We start from the raw sequence: 19,406 nt of genomic DNA, 5'->3' as shown, positions 1-19,406 counted from the left end.
TTGAAAAAGGGGGAGAAAGTCCAGTTTAGCTTACTGAGAGATAACTTTAACTCTTTAGATCTCCTAACTTCATTTTTTTCCAGCGATAGAGCTTTAAAAGCGATAGATTTAAATTAATGTTACAATGTCCGATTTAAGTGGATAATTATTAACAAAATCATTCATATTACTCATCACCAATTTGAAAGCCAAGAAAGGTAAAGCTATATAGGTCAAGGTCTGTATCTTCCACTTGTTTTATCCTGTAACCCTTGGATGATTATAATGTGTGTGCATACACAAGTACTCACATAGTTAAAAGGTAAACCTAAAATCTGAGCAAGAGAATTGTTTTATTTAAAAATAAATATTAAACATCTCAAAAAGATGAAGAAATAAGGACCAATGAAATTATAGGAAACAAAATATAGGAATGAAGGGCTATCTTTGTAATTATATATTATGTCTCTATAATCAGTGTTTGATTACTCTTCCTTATTAGCAAAACTGGCCATTTGAAATATACTCAGAGTTCTATTCATGAACCTTATGTAACTAATTAAAAACATTGATTTATTTGCACAAAAACATTATAAAACAGTTTTCTTTTAATTCACTGTATTCTAATTACTTAGAACAAGAGACTTGAATTTAATTAGCATCTTAGAAATAAAATATTTGGCTTGACAGTAAAAGAGGAATCATAACCTTGTATTATACCATGTTGCCTAGGCTGTATCACTTTCAGTGTGGTTTGCAGTGGTGGTTTAAGTCCATTTAAAGAGCACAGAAATGATGTCCAGAATACTGAGAAATGACTTCTAATTATCTGCTGTCTCAAATACATCACGGTGTGGTTCAATTCAGAGGCTATTGTATCACAATTCAGCCTTGAAGTTAAGTGTGAGCTTCATTGTGGGGCAAAATCTTGGAGAAGTGGGTTATGACTATGAAATGCAGAAGGAAATCTGGCTCAGCATCAAGTATTTATTATATTCCCTTTCTTAAATAAATAATCCTCTTTATTAGGAAGAAAAAGTATTGGACATCAAGAACTATTTATGCTTGTACTTCTAGATAATTGTATAGATTTCCTTACAGAGTTAACTATAACTTTCATCTAACCAATACCAAATTAAATTCAATAAATTTTCCCATATATTATATATTCAAGTGCCACAAGGGCAACATTTTATTAAAAAAGTTATTCATTCTTTCAAAATGATGTAAAACAACCCACACTCTGTTAAAATATTCCACTTAAGGACAGGCTGCCTGCATAGCACTATAAAACTGTTTAATTGAAGAAATATTCCTTTTGTTTAATTAAAGAATAATAATTTAATATTGACCCTTGGGATTGCAGATAATCCACAAGCTATGACTGTGGACACTTAAGGCAGTCATACTGAGTCTGAATTTTATGCCTATGGTACTTTGAGCTGTATGACCTTGAGGATGGTCTTTTACACAGTTGCAAAATGGGACAAAACTTATTGCCTTACCTATAGGCTAGTTGTGAGACTTAATATGAATTTCTCACCTCGGAAAACTGGGAAACAAACCAGTCTCTCTTGACGGCCTCCCTCTTTCCACTTTCCTAGTTAGGTGAAGCACCTTGCCGTAAAGGGTGGAATGCGGCTTCTTCACAATAGCAGCCGTTCTGAATATTACAACCTGGAGTGCAGGGGAGTTTGCTTACCATGGTTGGAAACTTAACCAAAGAGAAATGTCAGACAGGAGATAGCCAGACATATAAATTCCTTGTAGTCCTTCAAGAAAAGTCTTCCATGCTGAGTAAACACAACTGCTGAGAAATCTGCTTAGTTTGTTCTTAGATATCAATGAGGCAGGTGCCAACAGGGTGAAAATCATGTTGCTTCAAATCATTCCTTGTCTCATTTCCTTTTTTCCCCTCCCCCATCATTATCCTAAACTTGTACCTTCCAAATACGCTTTCCAGAGGACACGGCTTAAAACATGTGATGTCTAGCAAGTCAATTATTTATATATCTTAGGAATTATTATTATTATTTGATTTTTTTGAGGTGGAGAATGGTAGTATGATGTTGTAAATTATAGAATATTTCCCCTTATTATAAAATTAGCATCATGAAAAATTAGTGTGTTATTAAGGTGATGGTTTAGAAATTACTGTGACATATGGGATAACTAAGCATTAATTTGAATCTTTTGTTTGTGTTTTATTGTGACAGTGAGGCAATAAAATTAAATGCTAGTTTCTGTTTAGAAGTAGCATGAAATAATGGAAACAATTTATTTAACTAGTTCTCTTTTTGTTTTTTGTTTTCCCAATTGTGTTGAGGATAAAATTTTGCTTTAAGTCTTTGGCAGCAGTTTCCTTATAGATACAAATCATAGAATATACAACTGGGTGTAGGAAGACAGACAGCTCCTGCATAGATTGTGGATTTTTTTAAAAGCTATTTTAAGTCTGAATTTTTATTTCTATATTCCTAGTTCCATCTTTTTTGTGTGTGTGTGGACATCTGTATGTTGAGTTCTCCCATCTGAAAAAAAAAATGATGACAGAAGAAAACAAAAACTGCAGAAGGAAATAAAAATCACTGGAAATGTTAGACAGCCAGAAAATTCCACATGAATATTGATCATTTAAAACAGTAAGTGTAATACCTGTGTAGTTTAAAATATACATAGAATTAAAATGAATGTAAACAATAACATAAAATCTGAAATGGAGAAAATGCATTTTAAATGATCTCTAACAATATTGCAGGAGGTGGTAAAGATAATAACTTGTATCCAATATAATAAGTCGAAAATAATGGTTGTGCTATCTAGTATAACCACTAAAAGAACACTGAAAGAATGTAACTAATAAGCAAATTATACAATAGAAAACATGAAATGAACACTTTATTAATTCAAAGAAACAAGAAGGAATTAAATTAAAACAAAACAAAACAAGAAACAAAAGACACTAATTGAAAACAGTTGGCATATTAAAACCTATTTCAGTAATTATTATAAATACAAATAGTACTAAATAGTTCATTGTGACTAAGACAGCCAGATTCAATTTAAAAAAATCTATATGCTGTTTATAAGTGACACACTTAATACATTATTGACCAGGGGATTTTTGCAGAAACTAACACCTATGTCTGTAATACATCTCTGGTCAAAAATATATTAAAATAAAACAAAATTGAATGATAGAAAAAAAGTAACATGCAAATATCACAATGAACCAAAAAACTGATGTAACTATGCTAATATAAAACATTAACTTTAAGGAAGGAAGCATTATTAGTGATAAAGAGGGGTAATTTTTAAAAATAAAGGGGTAAACCCCATAGGAAATTATCACAATTAAAAAATTTGACCGAAGTTGCGTGTGGAGAACCATGCTTTCAATGATGAAAGAGTTCACATAGTTTTGTCAGGTATCCATGTAACAATTACCATAATTGGTAAATCCTGAGCCATATAGAAAACTTCAATAAATAAATTTTAAAATTATTCAGCAACTATTCTTAGACTACTGTGAATTTAAGTTAGAAATTATTAATAAAAGGATAACTAGAAAAAAATACAAATACATAGAATTTTTTTTAAATACACTTCAAAATTAATTGAAATATGAAAGAAAAAGTTTAAAATATAGGCTGAGATTAGTAAAACAGGTCAATTATATGTTTAAATGATTAATATGGGGATAAGGAAATGCATACTTGTGGGTTGTAATTAAAGAAGCTCTCCAAGATATATTTATAACTTTAATGCATATATTAGAAAATAACAAGATTTGAAATTAGCTAACCTAAGCACTTCCAACACAGAAAGCTAGAAAACAAAGAGCAAATACATCCCTAAGACAAAAAGAGATACGAGGCAGAAAACCTTGAAGATAAGAAGAGAAATAAATGAAATAGATAAATAACAGAGAAAATTAACAAAGCCAAAAGTGGATTCTTTAAAAAATAATATAAAAATATATTTTTGTAAAGAATGAGGAAAATACAATTAACCCAAACTAGGAATGATGAAGGGAACATTACTAGGAGTTCTATTAACAAAGAAATTAATAAGATGATATTGTGAACAACTGTATGCCAAGGTATTTCATAACTTAAAGCAACAGCATAAATTCCTTGGGAAAGCAATTATATTATCTGACATAAGAAATAAAAATTTTGATGAGTCCAATATTTATTAAAGAAGTTGATTGTATTATTAAAAACCTTCCTATAAGAGAAAGTTCTATCTCAATTAGATTCACCAGCGACTGCTCCTGATGTAAGAACAATGAACATTTATCTTGAACAATGTTTTCCAAGGAAAAAGGCAATATTTCTTAACAATTGTTGTAAGACCAACATAACCAGATACCAAAGGTGACAAACATAATAAAGGAAAATTATAAATCAATCTCTTTCATATACATAAATTACAGATACTTAATGTATTGGCAAAACACATCCAGATACATAGTGTTCTATAATCAAATGTTGACTTCTATATTATTTCTACTTGTTCAGATTATTTTTTCTGTTTAAACTCTTTCTCTTGCAGTTGAAAAGAAGTGCTTTTTTCTATACTACCGATGAGTATGTGTTGAGATATATATATATATATATATATTATATATATATATATATATATTTTTTTTTTTAACAGTAAGTCCTTGTTGGTTATCTATTTAAAATATAACATTGTGTACATGTCAATCCCAAACTCCCAATCTATCACTTCCCCCTGACCCATTCCTCCTGGTAACCATAAGTTCATTTCTAAGTCTGTGAGTCTGTTTCTGTTTTGTAATTAAGTTCATTTGTATCTTTTTTTTTAAGATTCCACATATAAACAATATCATATGATATTTGTCTTTCTCTGCCTGATTTCCTTCACTTGTATGATAATTTCCAGGTCCATCCATGTTTGCTGCAAATGGCATTATTTCATTCTTTTTAATGGCTGAGTAATATTCCATTGTATGTATATATCACATCTTCTTTATCCGTTCATCTGTTGACGGACATTTAGGTTGCTTCCATGTCTTGGCTATTGTAAAAGGTGCTTCCATGAACACTGGGGTGCATGTATCCTTTCAAACCATGTTTTTCTCTGGATATATGTCCATTAGTGGGATTGCTGAATCATATGGTAGCTCAATTTTTAGTTTTTTAAAGAACCGCCATACTATTCTCCATAACGGTTGTACCAATTTACATTCCCACCAACAATGTAGAAGGGTTCCTTTTCTCCACACCCTCTCCAGCATTTATTGTTTGTAGATTTTTTTGATGATGGCCATTCTGATTGCTGTGAGGTGCTATCTCATAGTTTTGATTTGCATTTCTCTAATAATTAGTGATATTGAGCATCTTTTCATGGTCCTCTTGGCAATCTGTATGTCTTCTTTGGAGAAATGTCTATTGAGGGCTTCTGCCCATTTTTTGATTGGGTTACTTGTTTTTTGAATATTAAGCCACATGAGCTGTTTGTAAATTTTGGAGACAAATCCTTTGTCAGTCTCATTGTTTGTGAATATTTTCTCCCATTTTGTGGGTTGTCTTTTTGTTTAGTTTGTGGTTTCCTTAACTATGCAAAAGCTTTTGAGCTTAATTAGGTCCCATTTGTTTATTTTTGTTTTTATTTCCATTACTCTGGGAGATTGATCATAAAAGATATTGCTGTGATTTATGTCATAGAGTGTTCTGCCATGTTTTCCTCTAAGAGTTTTATAGTATCCGGTCTTATATTTAGTTCTTTAATTCATTTTGAGTTTATTTTTGTGTATGGTGTTAAAGAGTGTTATAATTTCATTTTTTTACATGTAGCTGTGCAGTTTTCCCAGCACTATTTATGAGATATATATATATATCTTATTAATTATATTGTTTAGGTTGGGTCTTCTCTGTACTTATGTTTTATTTCCATTTGAAGTGTTTTGTATATAGATTAATAAGTTAAATCTCTATTTTGGGTGAGTTTTGTCTGACTCTCTATCACTTCCTTTATTTCTTGTAGTTTCTACTTCAGAAATTTTGTTGCTGTGTTATTCATAGGCTAGCTGTTTGGAGTTGTTGTACAACCATTGTAAATTCCAAACTTTAATACTACAGATCTATCTCATTTAATGGTTAGAGGTTAAATTCTGCCTTGCTTGATAAACCTCTGTTTTCTTTTTGTTTGCATTTGCCATATATTTTGTTGGTCATTTTATTTTAGCCTCTTTAATTCAATTTGCTTTAGGTTTATCTCTGGCATAAAGCATATAAATCTAATACAGAGAAAATACTCAGTGTGTATAAAGTTAATATGGAAAAACAAACAACAATAACAAAAAAGACAATTAAAATATTTCAGCAGATTAAAACATTCCCCCCCAAAAATTTCAAAATGGAGGCAATTGAATATAATATTCATAATATACATACAATATAAAAATATAATTAAGAAATTGTTTACATGAAAGAAACCAATAAATTCAAAACCAGAATATAACTGAAGAGAAAAATCAAGAAAATGTTAGATTTGAGCTTCCTGAAATCAGAAAAGAAATTGAAGAAATGACAAAGCAATCTCATAAATAAAGACAAATTACAAGATATCTAAAATATATATGACAAAAATCACAGTAAGGAACATAGAGATAGAAATGAAAAGAGTAAATAAAGACAGTGATTGATATAGGCAACAGACAGATATATTTCAAAATATTAAAACTTGAAACTCTGAAGGAGAAAAACAACATAATGCAATAAAACAACAACTGAAAACTGTAATTGAACAAAGACATGCTAACTGAACATATTAAAAGGGTACTAGTAAAGATGACCCAGGATGGTCAGGCAGGTGCTAGGAAGTTAATAGAAAAAGATATTTCTCTGTGTGGAGGAAAAAAAGGAAGTTTATCAAGGAAAAGAATAGTTTTAGGTGTCTGTCATCTTTTTTAATGAATCTGAAAACTATATATATGCTGATTTTCTCACATGAAGCTTATATTTTATATATAACATAAATATATATCAATGTATATGTATATGTGTGCACATATAATATTAACACATATATTATATATGGCTATATATATATATATTCATATGTATGGATGCTGACCCATGAGCAACATCAATTTGAACTTCGTGGGTCCACTTATGCATGGATTTTGTTCCATAGTAAATACTACAGTACTACAAGATACATGATTGGTTGAGTCTGCGGATGCAGACCTGTGGACATATCCATGGATATGGATGAACTGCATATACTGAGGGCCTTTTATAAGTTATGTGCAGATTTTCAGGTGTATGGAGAGTTGGTACCCCTAGCCCCTGTGTTGTTCAAGGGTCAACTGTTTATTTATAAATATATATGTTACATATTTATATAGCATACAAATATATATGGATGCATATGTATATGTATGTACATATATATATGAACTTTCTATATATATATGTATATATACACACATGCATACATATATTCTAATACTCTAAAATTAATCAAGCAATTAATAAAAATGTAAATGGATGATGTATTTCTGTAAATCACCCAAATGGCTATTCAAATGTAGAAATAGTCAAGTCATATTATTCACTCAAAATTTCTTTGACAATTTACCCTATAATGGTAGATACTGAGTACTAGTAATTTTTAGTTAAAAAATGATATATGAACTATGTTCTATGTTGTAGGCATTGAGTTAACATTGGGACTGAAGATGAATAAAATACCCTGAAAACCATTAGGATTTAATTCACTTAAATGTCCCCAGTTATTTCTATCATTCAGTTCTATTGTATTAATTTCCTAATGTTACTCATAACTATTACATAATTTAATCTCTTTTAACCACAAACTTCTTGTTTTAGCAGTACATATTTATGTAATTGTTTTTAGGAAAAAGTAAGTAAGCTGAATAATAATTCACATATTAATAAAATACTAACTGCTTGTATTAAAACAAAGTTTTGGGAAAAATTTGCAAAGTGCAAAGCTCATCTGAAATGTCAAATGTTTCAAAGTCTCCTTTGAGAGAGGGAACACAACAAAAGCACTTAAGATTCTGAAGGAACATGGGTGGTAGGAAGAAGATAATACAAAGCATTTGTTTCTAAGGGCAAAAGAAAGACACTGGTGATATCAGAGAAAACCTTTCTAATTGTTTCTCAGGGAATTAGTGGCAAGTAATATTCTACTGATAAGTATGGTTTGTTCCAAGTTTGTAAATCAGACTTAAGCATTCGAAATGTAAGTAAATATAAAGGTAGAAAGAAACACCACTTCGCTTCTAGTTCAACTTCTCCAGTTAGTTCCAAATACCTATTTGTATCTTGCCCACTGAGAAGTTAGAATAGGGGCAGAGAGGAAAGTTTGTTGGGGGAAACAGAGAGAAAATGTCTTTCCATTATTTTTTATAAGGCTCCCATTTTAATATCCCCCAAGTATATTTGTCTTTGTTTCTCTTTAGCATCATTATATCTTTAGCATCCCACAGAGGCGGGAGCTTTTGAAGTAATCTATGAACACTCTTGTAATTTTTATTATGATAAAAGAAACTACATATTTTGGAATATAGATATAGATATAGATATATAGATACAAAGATGTATGGAATGTCTATGCTGCTGAGTAATGTGAGTTTACAGATAAGCTAGTTATATATTGTAGATGATCACATTTAGTCAGCCATCTGTTCTTTAAATATTAGGACTTATGCATAGTTTCAACATCTGTGCACTCACATATAGCTTTGTACAGTGCTGGTAAAATGCTGACAAAAGTATAAACAAAAAAGTAAACCAATGAAACTTCAAAGGACTTTGCTTTTATGAATTTATGTAGATTTATCTCCTGCTTCTAAAGTACATCTGTTGTTATCTTTATTGAAGTCCTAAAACTAATCAGAATCCTTTTGAGAACAAAAATGCATTTAAATTAAATTTTAAATGCTTCATAAATTCATAAATTTATTTGTAAATGTACACAGGTGAACTAGATTTTGAGTATCAGTAAGATAATTTGCCATAAGCCATACATGGCCACCCAGTTACTTTAAAAAAATCACTACTGATTAACCTTAAAGAATTGAGGTAGCTATTTACTGTGACTGACTACGTTTCTTCAAATCAGGAAAAAAAATTGCACACACACATCAATCTGATAAAGGAGAAAATATAATTTTTGAGGTCAGTATTTCTGAAGAGTTTACCAAAGACGTAAATATTTCTCCATATATAAACAAAGGGAAAAATAAAGGAAAAGGAAGAACGAAAAATGGAAAAAAGAAAGGAAGGAAGGAAAGAAGAGAGTGGGAAAGAGGAGGAAAAGGGAGAAAGAAAAAGAGAGGAAGGGTTATAGAGAATGTTAGGAGAGAGAGAAAAAAGAAGGGAAGGGACAGAAAGAAAAAGAAGTAACAAGAATGAAATAATTAACTGAATAATTCATATCAGAGAAAAAGTATTTAGGATTTTAAAAAGTTAGCATTTGAAGTGAAAATACATATGCCTTAAACAATCTTGGAAATGGCCTTATTGTATTTTTTTATGTATGGACACAACTTTTATCTTAGAGCATAGGAAAAAAATATATTTTTTGCGAGAAATGTCACATTTAACTTTAAGCCGTATGGAGAACAGATGAATATTATTTAAATCCTAGCCAGGTCAGATTATCATATGACCAATAGGGAATAACAATATAGATGCAATGAGGTTTCAATATGCTTTCAACTGAGAAAAAAAAGAGAGAGAGAAATACATGTACCTGAGATTATTACAATCATTATTTTCATTTGAGTTTGCAATATACAACTACATGAAAGTAGATAAAATCTCAAGTATTTTGAGAAATTTCCTGTATACTATGAATATTCATTCTTTGTTGATAATTATGGTACTAAGGGACTCTCAAGGTGGACGGTGACATCGCACATTATAAATAGCAGTTAAGCAGCAGTTTTACTCTGAAAAATGCAAAGCCTTTTTGAGTGTTGGAGTTCCGAGCTTGTTCTTCGTCATTTTCTGTAAGCAAATCGCCATTGCTATACTTTTGGGAAGTTTATCGTTAATCACTGATTTCCATATAACTGTGCAGAGTTAGCCACCATTTTAACAGCATGACATTATTGTAATAGGGTGCATTATTTGTTACTAGTGTTGGGGAAGGGGAAACTTCCCCTTCTACCCTTCTTGTGTTCTTGTGGCTGGACTAATAATGAAATCAACACAAAACAGATTAGCAGAAAAAAAAAGAAACAACTTTTAATTTGTGGGCTTGGAAGTCTCATAGAAAAAGAACCTAAGAAGTGGCCAAAGCAGGTAGCTTTTATACTTTTTAGACAAAGAAACAATAAATGTGTGATAAATTGACAGGGTAAAGAAACAAGCTTTGGGTCCTTAATTAGTGAAGAATCTAAACAGAATTTGGACTTGGGGTGGTAAATTAAAGAAATAACAAGATTTATTTATATGGGCTTCTCCTCCCAAATTCCCTATCTCTGGAGATAAGGGTGTTCTACCTCCAGTTAAAGGGGTTACACCTTTTACACGGGAGATTTATTTCCTGCTTTTAGGGATACAGAGAGAAGGGTCAGAGTGTCCCTCTCGCATTGGCCATTTCTTGAGTAACTTTAATTCAAAGCAATCAGTACAACATTGAGCCATATTTTGGGGTGACTGGCCCTGGGCCCCAGCACTAGATAAAACCATCAGGGAATTCCAGAGGCCCTAGAAACTTTTACTCAGGATTTAGGGAAAGTTGATTTACTTCTCGGGGAATCAGAGACGTTCTCAAATAGGAACCCCCACCATCATCAAAAGCCTGATTTTCTTTGGCTTGTTTTAAAAAAACAAATACTAAAATACCACAACTTTCCTGGAGGTTTTGGAAATGTGTTTATTTCCTGCAGGACTGAATAAGAGTGCATCCACAGAGGGGGGGTATGGGAGATCTTCTTTCATCCAGGCAGTTTCACAAGACCCAGCTTTAGGGTTCGAAAAGGAAGAGCCAGATTATATTTTTCCCATTTCAGTGCTCTCTGCCTTTTATTCTTAGAATCAACTATTAGGTTATCACTGAGTCCTAGTGTATTCTGGTATTTTATGATTGTCTGAGCTTTCATGTGTATAGCAGTATAATGTGAGATGTTGCAATAAAAATTGAAAATTATGTTAGTTACAACATCCCCATATAAACTTGGAAATGTCCTTGAATATCCTTTCTAATGTTGGGGCTGGTTAGATGAAGAGACCTGGAGATGTTCTTTCTTCATTTTTTAACTCTTCCTCAAATCCAACCTCTATCTTCTGCCTTTCTCAAAGTTGTGAGTAGAAAATGCTTTCTTGGGCTTCCCTGGTGGCGCAGTGGTTAAGAATTCTCCTGCCAATGCAGGGGACACGGGTTCGAGCTCTGGTCTGGGAAGATCCCACATGCCACGGAGCAACTAAGCCCGTGCGCCACAACTACTGTGCTTGTGCTCTAGAGCCCGCGAGCCACAACTTCTGAGCCCACGTGCCACAACTACTGAAGTCCGTGCGCCTAGAGCCATTGCTCCGCAACGAGAAGCCACCGCAATGAGAAGCCCGCGCACCGCAAGGAAGAGTAGCTCCTGCTCGCCGCAACTAGAGAAAGCCTGTGTGCAGCAACGCAGCCAAAAATAAATAAAATAAATAATAATAATAAAAAAGGAGAAAATGCTTTCTTCTTTGTAAATATTTCTGATTTTTTCCTGGGCACCTCAATTTGGTTGCTGTTTGATTTTGAGACCTGATTTTTATAGACAATCTATAAAAAATACAGCTTTTGCTTTCTGTTACAATTTTTTTCTGGTTTATTTTTTTAAGATTTTTTTTTATGTGAACCATTTTTTTTAAAGTCTTCACTGAATTTGTTACAATATTGCTTCTGTTTTATGTTTTGGTGTTTTGGCCACGAGGCATGTGGGATCTTAATTCCCCAACTAGGGATCGAACCCGCACCCACTGCATTGGAAGGCGAAGTCTTAACCACTGGACCGCCAGGGAAGTCCCTTTTTTCTGTATTTGTTAATAATCATAGAGAACATGATTAGTTAACAAAAGTGAATTATTTTTCTTTTCAAATAAAAGCTTGACTTGGTTTTAAACATTTCCAAGGCTATAAGTGTCTATTAACTCTCAACAACATATAGGAAATAAACTGATCAGAGCTTAATGTGAAATAGAATGTCTGAGATAAAACTGATATCAACTGGCAGAATTATCTTTAATATCATTATAACATAAAGGGGTCTTGGAGGAGGCTCTGCTTTTAAGCCTAAATACCATTTTTGCTTTGTCATAACTTATGTACTAATGTTTTAAACAAGGTTTACATGACTATAGTTTAACAACAACAAAAGATTGAAAATTAAAATCTCAATACATTATTGCATATTTAAGCTTTTGAGATATTAAAATCAATTGATTTTCTTATGGTGATTATTTTAGAAAATAGATTTTCACCAACAAAAGGGATTCTAATCTTAAAAAAGGAATTCACCTAACTTTATTTGTATCGTTCTGTAACTTCTTTACGACTGTTACAGCTGCTACTTTTAGAGTAGCTACTACATCTTTCTATGAACGATGAAACAATATTAATGGTACTAACAGAGGAGGAGTTCAAATATTTAATGAATTTCAGAAGTAATAACTATTTTAGAATTTAGGCATCTGACCTAATCTCAGTAGTAGGCACTGGAGGATTTAAAACAATACCAAGAAATTAAGCAAATAGACAAAAATATGGAGCATATACATGAAAGAAAATTTAGTGCTGTGCAAATAACATGCTATATAAATGCTTCATAATAGTAAAATGTCGGCGAATAATTAATATAAAAGAGCTTTTTTTAAATCTGTGTGACTTTTATCAACTTGACAAGCATGGTGATAGTGATTTGTCTTCTCCTTATTTGATGTGAACTCATCTGCTTGAATACATTTAATTATACACATTCCAATCCTAGGAACACATAGATAAATGAAAACCAGGAGCTCACAGCAAAAGCAATATGAGAGATTAAGAGAGTGAATAGTTAGACTAATGAGAAGGGATTAAAATACCTCAAATTTTATGAGCTAGAGTGAACAAAGTCTGACTGGGGACATAAAATCTACCTATAAATATCAAGTACATGTAAACATGGATTAAGGACATAATTTTTAACCCAAGAGTAAAGACAGGAACACTGGATAAAAAAAAATAGGACAAATAAAATATGCTGGATATTTGAGAAACAACTACATTGCTTCAGAAAGATGACGTGGGCATAACTCTTTTATTCTTTTGGAAATATCTTCATAGAGAACTGAGAGGTATAGAGGCAACATATTTGCCTAGCTTAATTCCATTGAGAAGTCCTCAGTGAAAAAATATGGGAAGCATTAAAATTTAAAAAGTAACAGTGTGTTGTACTGTTTCTTTGGAAGACCATAGCCCTAGTTCCTAATATGTGGCACACATAGTAAACTGAAAAATATTTTTCTTTAGTTATTTCTATGATTATGTGAACTCCATTGTAAGTAGAGTACTTAGATTTTAGTTTTTCTATAATAGAAAAGTTGAGGAATTTAAAGGCACAATTAATTGAATAAAATTAATCTGTAATGTCTACATTTAAAAATCTAAGAACCCTGTATCAAACTATGGACTATGTTCACAACTATGAGCCTTCAAAGAGTATTGAGAGCAACCATCTATTTAAGATAATTCTACATCTCCTGATGTTGGACATCTTACCCTAATGCCTTAATAGACTCTGATTATGGGCTTTGAGTATGACATTCCAAGCTCCCATCTTCCCTCAGTTTCACCTCTCTCATAAACCTGATTTTGGTGATTGGATCCTTCATTTTGCATTTTTATCACCCCAGATTCAAACATAATCCTAAATTTCTATTATTTACACAAATTCTACCCTTTTATATGTTGCAGACGTCATATCAATTGCCACTATCTTCTTGAAACACTATGTTAAAAGACTTTTGTTGTAAAAAAACAAAAGGCATAGTCACTTAATGATGTACAACATGGGTATAGTAGAAGAAAGTACCAATTCTTGTACCATGGATGAGCCAGTCTTAATCATGTTATGTATGATTCTAAAGCCTGTGTTCATATCATCTCTAAAAGACTCTTACCTGAGAGAATTCTATTTTCTACATAACCAGCTCTATCACAAATGCATATATGTCTTATTCCTTACTTTACATTGTCACTTGGATATTTCAAAAATGTCTTGAACATGAAATTTCCACCACAAATCTATTGTTTTCTATCTAGTCTTGCTCCCTCTTTGTAATTGCAGTGCCAAGCACAGTGTCTGACAGCAGTATTGATTTCAATAAATGTGAACTAAGTAAATGAATGAAGAAAATGAATAGGCTCTGGTTTTCTCACCATTGCAGTGAGAGAGTTGACCTGGATTACTGATTCTCAGTTTCAGATTGTATCTAAAATTAATGTGGATGAATAATTATTTTAAAAAGTACATACAATGCCACTGCCCTAGTAGAGTTGGGATGGAGCATAGTAGATTCATTTCTCATCTTAGTTCAAGTAGGAGGATCCAAGTAGGTTATTTCCTAGGAAGAAGATGAAGTTTAGCTCAGAGACGACACAAAATGATATCCAGGGAATGGCTTGCAGTGGAACTTATGATATAGAAAAAAGATTATTGAATTCTAAGATGGTGGAAAAATGAGGATAAAAAGCAGATAGGACTGGCGAAAAAATATCTTATTTCTGAAACTCTAGATAAAGCATAAAGATAGTTCAAAATTTAGTATTAAAGAATAGAAATCTTAGGGATTGGGTAATCAGAAGAGTCTCACTGCTCCCCATTCATCTACCTTGACTACATACATACATTCCAACTTAACTGAATTTGAAGCAAATGACAGATGGATCTAAATTTGGATGTGAGCATAGTTTTGGTACTCTGAAATTACTTCTAAAATTTTCAGCTCTACTATAGTGGTAAAAGCTCTCTACATCTACAGTAATCAAGACAGTTTGGTAGTGGTGAAAAAGTAGACATTTTACATGGATGGGGAAATAAAGGGGTCCAGAAATAGACACACATTATATTGTCAGTTAATTCTGACAAAATTGACAAGGTGTTTCAATGAGGAAACTATATTCAGTATAAATATAGACCCTTACCTCATATTATAAACAGAAAATTAACTCAAAATGGATCATAAAAAGTATAAAAAGTATAAAAAAAAATGCATCTGTTTTCCCAGATGCAAAACAAAACACATGAATCATTTTTGATATATCAAATTTCATGACCAATATTCATTTAAAGTTTGGTGTTCAGAACATATTATTTAAAAAATGAAAGAGCCAGCCACAGATTAGCAGAATTAATTGCAACACATATATTAGACAATGGATTTGTGATCAGAATAAAGATTATATCACTTTACTAATGAGGCAAACAGTTCAATAAAAATTGGCAAAAGTGAACAGATACCTTGTAAGAGAAGACATATGCCAATAAGCATAGGAGAAGCTCAATATCATCAGTTACCAAGAAAAGCAAATGAAACCATCATATGACTAAACATACATTAAAGGGGCTAAAATAATAGTAATAGTGATGATAAACAGAAAACAATGAAAATAACAACCAACAAATAAAAAACTGACTATGCCAAATATTGGTGAGTGTGAAAAGCAATTAGTACTCTTCTACATTGCTTGTAGGATTGTAAAATTGTACAATTACTTTGGAAAACAGTTGGGCAGTTTCTTAAACAGTTAATTATTCATCTATATGTGACCTAACTTTCCACTGCTAGCTAACGATCTAAAAGAAAGTGAATGTCCATACAAAGACATGTACATAAATGTTCATACATTTTTATTTTCAATAGCCAAAATCTGGAATCAAACCATTGTTCATAAAAAGTGAATGGGTAAATTGTTGTTTATCCATATAATGTTATACTACTCAACAATAAAAAGGAAGCAACTATTGATACAGGTAAGTACAAAAATATAGATTATTTTCAGAATCCATATGTTGAGTGAAAGCAACTAAGAAATGAAGAATAGGTACTGAATTTATATTTCTGAAATATGCAATTTAATGTGTAATAAGAGAAAGCAGATCACTGGTTGACTATGGATGATGTTGAGGGGGGAAATGGGTTTCAGTAGTGGTACTGGGAACCTTTGGGGGTGGAGGATATGTTCATTTTTTTGGTGTGGTGAAGGTTTCTAAAATCTATGAATTTGTCAAAATTCATAACGTACTCAAAACGTGTGCAAATTTTGCATATCCGTTTTACCTTAAGAAAGTGTTTTTTAAAAAGTGCCTCCAAGCACTCATTAATCCCAATTTAAACTTTCTCTGGCCAAAGGAATAGAGAAGTAAGTGGCTTCATTTTTAAATCTCTTCCTTCCCACACCAAATTTAGTTAAAAAAAAAAAAAAGCAAGCAATAACATTAAAATATTAAAAGTTACTCACCCATCCCCTCTAGGAATTATATTATGACTATAACCCAAGATGGTATTAACCAGGGGGTTTTAAAAATGGGGAGAGTAGAAAAACTTCTTGCTCAAATGTTTCATTATTAACCGATAGTATTCAATCTATTAAATAAAAAAATACCCCCAAATGTGAAAATATACAATTATTCTGTTTAAAAACATTCAACAAAAGCAAACAGGAAAAACACTGGTTTATTTAATTACTTGTCGTTAGTCTTAGCCTTTCAAAGACTCATTGGAACTAAAAAGAGAAAAGGTTATCTATAGGGCATAAAAATAATCAAAAGTTATCATCACATCACATCACATGTTTTATAATAACCCAAGTACTGTGAACTTTGATTGGGTTTCCAAATCCATGCTGTTGTTGTTTTTTACTATAGTATATATTTTTTCTATCCCTTTAAGAAATATATGTAAAGCTTCCTGTTTTGCAGTCAATAGTTTTAGTCCCTATTGATTGGAAATACTCTTACTTATTGTTCCTTTCATAGAAGTATCCTGCTCTAGTAGCTTTTGTTCATATTGTAAGATCAAGCCATTGGTTTTGGTTCATTCACATTAGAGACTGTCCCCAAAGGGTGGGAGCATACAGCTCCTCTGTCTACAATATAGTTTACCCTTAATTTGTTACATTTTGGAGGAAGTGCTATCCTAGATGTGAATATTTAGAACTTTTTTTGTTTTCCTTATTTATACTTGGCGTAAGTAAGAAATCAAGGCCACAGATATAAATCAAATAGCATATAAAACTATTAATATGAAAAAGAGCTGTGTTCACTTTTACAATGGGCATTTTAATTGTTATTTTTCCAACAAATCGAAGTAAGAATGCATTTTATTCATATTTCAAACATTTTCCTAAATATATGACTTTAATGTGTGGATCTATTATCTGAACTCAAATGTTTTCCTCCTTCGTTCTCCTGTGTCATTATTTTATGTAATCTTAATGTTCACATAGATAGAATCCTAGTATCTTTAAATATTGTAATTGTCCCTTTGATAACATCTTAGACAGTCTTTAATCTTCCCCTTGTCTTTATTATGTTGCCAAATGTTTTTTAGAAAATCTTTTCATTCTTAACTTTGTACTGTTGTTTGATTTTTTTCTTAGTATTTTTCCCCTCAACAATTAAAAAAAAAAAATTCCTTGACAGTTTTAAACTTCTTTTACCAGTAACTCTTTTTACTTTCTTATTCCCTTAGAGATGAATTTTCCTCCCCTTAACTTTACCCTCAGGATTTAAATAATGGCTCTTATTGTACTATCACTCTATGTGGGGTTTTGTTTTATTTTTTCAAAATCTTTTGTCAACATTATGACAATACAAGGTGATTGAGGAAAGAGCATAAAGGTATTCATATGATTTTCTGTAGCTCCCAGAAAGATTACTGCATTCCTCTCTTCCAAGAACATCTGGATCTTTTCTGATTTTTTTTTTTTTTTTGAGACCCACTGGAGGGGAAAAATGATGTTTACTATAGGTCTACGTGGATTCTGACCAAGGAGCATTGTTAAGCAGTTTGCCTAAGAAGCAGAATCACATTCATGGTGTTAGCTGAACTCATGATTATATCCTTACTCTTGAATACAATGGTACTTGGGGGTTTAGAGTAAAGGACACGGCAGAATACTTTCTCATCATTTTCACAGGAGGAGAACATGTGTCATTTGCTATCATTTTCCATATCCAAAATCAATACTTTATTATAAAAACTTTGCTATTGACAGTGTATTACTAGAATCCTTGTCTGCAAGAAGTGGAAAGTAGAGGAAGAAAGAGAGTAAAGAAGAGAAGATCCTCTGGTTATAGTAAAAGAGTTTAATAGAAGAATGTCAGGGAGCTTACAGAATGAAGGTACATGAATTCAGTGATGTCAACTGTCTTGTGTACCTGCTCTTGGGTCCCTTTGGTAGAGTAAGCAGAACAGACACACAGTTTCTTCTACAAAATATTGCTAGTTCAAGAGCTTGCCCAGGAATAGTGGTAGGATACCTGGAAAGCCACTTTAAAACTAGTTGATTAGTGGATTTTTAGTAATAACAATTCTCCATTTTTTCTACAATTTTTTGACACACCCATTGCTCATGGGTTTTAATCACAAATAAGTTTGTCTAAATAAACTCTTTAGTATATGCCCCTGCAATAGTTGTCTTTTTTTAAATTGAGATATAATTGACATATTATATTAGTTTCAGGTATATAACATAATGATTTGAGAATGGAAAAACCTGATTTTAAAATTGCTTTTGTTTTATTTTTTGATTCTTTTCCTATAAGGTTGACTTATATCAAGCCCCATTATTTCTCAAAGGTAACAAAATATGCAGAGATATAATGTAGAAACTGTTAATTGTTGGGAAAATATACCAGCAATGCCATGGACTATATTTTCAAAAATTGTAAAGATTTTTATTTTATACTCTACTTTTGTTAAACAATTATTTTTTTTAATTTCTAAAAAGTATTTTTAATAAAATATCACTTATATTCCTTTACTTTTTGTAAATTTTTAAATTATCATTACTTTACATTATTTTATTTTTCTTAAAATATATAATTAAATTTCCTTAAAAATATACATTTGATGGGAAACCAAGATTTATGCTTATGCATGGCTAATATTGGTATTTGAACCTAAGCTCTCTTGATTCTAGGGATGTGTTTCTCAACCAATGAACTAACACAATAGTATAGAATAAACATTTTTTTTATCAAATTTGATGCATATATAAAATTTATTTTGTCATAACCAAGAGAGCCAAGTACTATCACTGGATGTAATGTTAAGCTGAGTTTGGCATGATATATGACAGGGTAAAACTAATGGTAAATGCATGAGGCACAGGGTAAAAACAAGTATATAGCAAAGTTAATTATAGGCACTCTGAAATATTAAAAG

This window comes from Balaenoptera acutorostrata, chromosome 17 (genome assembly GCF_949987535.1).
Source record: "Balaenoptera acutorostrata chromosome 17, mBalAcu1.1, whole genome shotgun sequence".
NCBI classification, from domain to species: domain Eukaryota; kingdom Metazoa; phylum Chordata; class Mammalia; order Artiodactyla; family Balaenopteridae; genus Balaenoptera; species Balaenoptera acutorostrata.
This window is presented reverse-complemented; position numbering follows the sequence as displayed.